Source organism: Ptychodera flava, chromosome 11 (assembly GCF_041260155.1).
Source record: "Ptychodera flava strain L36383 chromosome 11, AS_Pfla_20210202, whole genome shotgun sequence".
In the NCBI taxonomy this organism is placed as follows: Eukaryota; Metazoa; Hemichordata; class Enteropneusta; family Ptychoderidae; genus Ptychodera; species Ptychodera flava.
In genome coordinates this window covers 16509506-16514718 of record NC_091938.1, presented here as the reverse complement: position 1 = coordinate 16514718, position 5213 = coordinate 16509506, and positions in this window count along the sequence as shown.

Here is a 5213-nt window from a genome sequence, read left to right as displayed (position 1 = left end):
TTGAACTTATCAACACAATTTTCCATGTGTATTATGGACAATATCATTGTTGACAAAATAATTTCAGGCCGGAATAGAATTTATTTGTCAACAATAACATTACACTTTGTACACAGTACACCCTGTCGGCAAGACTCTGTGTGTCAACTTACATCACAGAGAAGAAGAAAACGCGCCTTGGTTTCTGGTGATCGTCTGGAGATCGTCTTGAAATATTTGATACTTTAAGATCTTGAAAACCCTTTGATAAATATGGAGGGGCCGCACTATGGAAATATGTAAACATTGTTGCCCCTCCATATTTATCAAAGGATTTTAAAGGTCTTAAATGGTGCTTGTTTCCCGTCTAGAAAAGGGTAGAAACACTTTTGAGTAGAGTTATGGAACACTTTGCCTTCCAGTGTAAGATGTCTTAAAGAAATTTGCAGTTTAAAATTTAATTGAAGAAATAGTTGAATTTTTCATTATATTTTTATTACAGTTTTTATGCATATGTCTGTTTTTAGATCGTGTTTTCATTGGTAATTTTGGTATTTTTCAACACAGGACGTCGTAGTATATCATAGAAGACCATTTATGGGGAAAATGAAAGACTTATCCTGTTTAAAATAAACAAATAAATAAATAAATGAATGAAACAAAAATGATAGCAAATTGTCGAAAGTTACACCTATTGGCTTATAAACAAGGAACACATCAATTTCTCAAAGGTAGCGGCTTTACTCCCTAATAATGGTGATATGTCATAACAAGACGATGCGTGACAATATCCCCGAAGGCTGACTAGTGTTCGTGGAATTTCGCGTGCCTATTACGTAATGACCACTTTCCTTTGAAACGCAAATGTTAAAATCTCCAGATATTGAAAGTCAATGAACGAATGGTATTTATTCAGTTTTTTAATATTTTATCTATAAAAAAAATCAGAGCTATCTCTACTACCAGAGTGGTGGAGTCACATTTTTGGAACAGTAAATGCTAAATTTTAAGTATGTCGATGCGCGACCTTTCCCGCTTTCATCGGTGTAAAATTTCGGTGTGTAAATTATTTTTTATGTACGCTTGTTGATGTACGGCTGTCTGTGGTCTATAAAATGGCACTTGGTGAGAGCAACGTCATAATTGTACATAAAAAAACGGAAAAATAATTTGAGATCAGCAAATGATGACAGGAGATTGTGATCTTGGATAGACTGCACGAGAACTTAGCAATAGACCATCACAGCTGACGAAATTTTTTACTTGACGTTCTCTCCGAGTGTGGCTGTGTTCGCAAGGAGGATAAAACAATTTTATCGATTGCACTAAAGGCTGTATTTTTAGACAGATTTTTAACAAATCTCGCATGATGTGTTCACATTTCGAGTAGGTGAAAGTGAAGACACATCACTCGAACACCATGCAATATCGACGTAACTCTGTGTATAACCCGTATTATATCATACCAGTATGTTGATAACACAAATACTGCGATCTGGTTGGTCGAGACGTGAAAATAACCGTGCTATATTCGCAATATGGCACGGTTGGAACGGGCCAGAACTCTCAGCTCGAGAAAAAATTCGCCAATTTGACTTTTTTGACATTTCACTTCAGAATTTTATAAAAGCAACAAAATCACCTCAGCATGTCGATTTTGACCAGTTCACTCCATCTATATGTACTCGCTATCGCTCGTGCAATGTCGTGAACTGGTCAAAGTCTCGTGGTATACTGTCGCTGGATGTGCTTAAATATCATTTCATGACCACTGGTTTCAAACGTTTGTAATGCAACAGGCGTGGCTTGAATATTCCAGACCACGTGGATGTTTCCGTCCGTTCTTTATCAAGAGGGTAACATATCGGAAGCCCTTCATGCATGTGAGACAACTAGATGACACGAAGAGACATCCTTTCATCTCCGGCTCTGTGGAATGGCTTTTATCGTCGGACAGAGGCATTTTGAGTGTCATTTATGGCTGCGTGAGTTTATCACATGCGATGTGTCGCGAACACCACTCACTGTGTTTAATGCGCCGAAGGACAACTTCTGCGAATTTCGGCTCGAACGCACAAGTCTTAGACTATAAATTTCTGTATTTCAAGCTATAGTTTGTAAGGCAGTACATTCAAAGTATAATAGCAAGGTCACGTGCTTGGGGCATGGGCACGCGACCGGTCATGTGCATTGACCCCAATATGTTGTTAAAAATACCGGATTTACGACAATTTGATGGAATTCGGAAATTGCATTTGACAAGATAGGTCAGGCGCTGTATTTTTAATGCTGCTGCAAAGACTGCCCCAAAATTAAGAGAATGGGGAATTATTTAATATGAAAATTTTTCACCTTCATGGCAGAGAGTAATCCTCACACAATAGATTTCGAAGCATCTCCGTGTTGAACTCCCATGAACCAAGTGACATGTTAACGGAATGATTTTCGAATCGTGCCCGGGATGTCGAGCAAAACTGTACACATGTTTTGAAAAATGATCAGTTTTTAAATCAATCATCATGATTTATAGGAAAATTTCTATCAAGGTTTGCGAAAATTTGATAAAATATCAGAGATACATAGTTTATGGGAAATGTATTACATAGCACATAAACTTAAGTGATTTGCAGGGTGATATTCACAAAGTGGCGGTTGTTTCAAAACGCAGAGTAAAAGGCAAACCTGGAGCCGGTGCACTAGACCAAATAGTTCCATCTTGGAGGATCGAAATTTGAAAAAAAAAACCCCAGATCATGTTCATTCAGTTTCTATTATTCTATTTATCTTATTGTGAACCACTTACAAAACACAGTAGCGCACTAAATACATTGCGTTGCTTTGTTTTGTATAACTCCGAGGCATAGAAGCGTATAATTTGCCGCTAGCGACGTCATTCAATAATTTCTACGCGCAGAAGACAGTTAGATGCCATCAGTGATAACTCCAGTGTGCATGGATTTGATTTCCTTCTTCATGAAATATTCAGTCGCGACCCTTCTTCGGCGATACCCAACGATTAGACGCTTGAATCTAACGTCAGTTCAACAACCGGGAACTAGATAGGTTTATAATCAGGTCTGGCAAGTAATGAAACCTGCACGACTGGCAAGGAGTGAATGAGGAAGGCCAAGTTTGGAGCGTGACGTCACTATGACGAGTACTCTTTGAGACAATATCAGAACTTGGCAATGAAGCGTGTGATAGTCTTTGCCAGAAACCGAAATATGTTATTTCTTCATAGCTCACTGCATCCGGGTCGTGGCTTTTGTCATCTTAACGTTAAAAATTGATGCAACCTTCTATCGTCTAAATGATAATTCAAGTCGCTGGGGCAATAACACGTGATGTTTGCCCTGGGGTTAAGGCCTTGCTCACAATTCATACATATGTCACAGTCGATTCCTTACACGAGAGCATACAAGAAATTCCCAGCCTGGCTCAGTTTATGTTCGCTTTGAAATTGGACGAAGACTGATTTTCTCCAAAATTTATATCCTCCCGCATCCTCATCTGAAAAGATGTTCGTGTTTTAAAGTGAAAACAATGGGTCGCTGAATTCTGTAATGCAACTTAGCTGTCTCGCTCAGGTTATTGACATTCCGGGAAGAAATGAGTAAGCTTATCAACCGTATGTAGAGAGGTTAGATATGCTTTCTGATGAAACTCCCTAGTGACATTTAAGGTAGTATGTGCATCGTAAGTGAAAGACTTAAATATTTGCTCAAACTTTCCTGAATTAAACTTTCAACCATTCTCTTACCAAAGCATGAATAAAAATCGGGGTCACTATGCAAAGTTTGGAACTAGCGAAACAAAATACCCATTGCAATATTTTGCGATATTTGAAATTTAAAATGGCCGCCATTTCTGTTTTAACTCTATGGGGGAAAATTAAATTTTTGATTTTCGAAAAACTGAGACGATGAATGTTTTTCTTTCTCCAAGAGCTTTAAAATGAACCCCCACAAGTGGCAGATCAGAAAAGAATTGTAGAAATTTGAGCGTCCGACTATCTGTCCCCGAGGTGCGTTCTACCTTAATGTGCAGATTACGTCATTTCATTTACAGTAGATCAGAAATATTGTGAATATTACTTCTTGCTTTCTTGCACGATGCCATGACTGAACGGTCTCAGCTGGTGTAGAAGCCTAACTGAAATAGCCCTTGCATATACATTGTTCGTAATCCTCATCTAAAATTGCTCGCAAGGAGACGCAAGACTATAGTCTGAGCAAGAATTGACTAGAACCCCGTGTGCGCTGTTGTCATGCTCTTGTATAATTTATTGATTTCGGTACAGCATAAACGCCAAAGGAAAGTGCTTTTGGAACTCGAAACCTTTTCAGAAAAGATATCGGACTGAAAGAATCTTTTGGGGTAGAAAACTTCAATAGCTCCATTATTATCAAATGATCATCTTCAATCCATGTGTGTGAATCTATAAAATGACGGCAACAACCTGTTCTTAAAGGTATACTGTCACTTGTTCCAATTTTGCCACAGTTACCATGGAAAGAGAAAAATCTACCCAATCACAGCGCCCTTAAATGGGCATTTTGAATACCAAGGAACGCCCTTTGACCATATATGGGCATATTTAGATTACAGGTGACTATATACCAAAACATTAGTGACACGCAAGTCCTCTCCAGATCACAAGCAACGCAGTTTCCCGTGCACATGCATGTAACGCACGGATGTAGACAGACAAACAGCAAAGACGGTCGCAGAGACACTTGTGATGTCCGCTTAAGCAAAATGGTGCTCAAAATTAATTAATCTAAAGTTTCACACTTTTTCAAAGTTGTTCAAGAAAACGGTGTTTGCTAATTTTGATGACGTTTTCAGTAATGAAGGTACAGTTGCGCCTCGAAACTTCCAGATTTCAACTTTCAACAAGGAAATTTAAAATGGTTATCTTTCGAGATCAAAAGTATACGCGTCACCATGCAAATACCAGTACCTGAAAAGTGATTTTCGGTGCACTTGAAACTCAAAAGGCCGCAATATTCGTGGTTCGCTATACGGCGAAAATTAAGACAGCCAGCACGGTACTTCATTTACAACTCCAGGGGCTAGAGGCTTTAAAATAGGAGGAAATTGAGGGTCCGAATATCTGTTGCCCAGTAACATTGGAATGTCGAAGTTCATTTATGCTTAAGGTAGTACCCGCCTAGAAAGCAAAAGACTTAAACTTTTGCTCAAGCTTTCCTTCATGAAACTTTCAACCATTC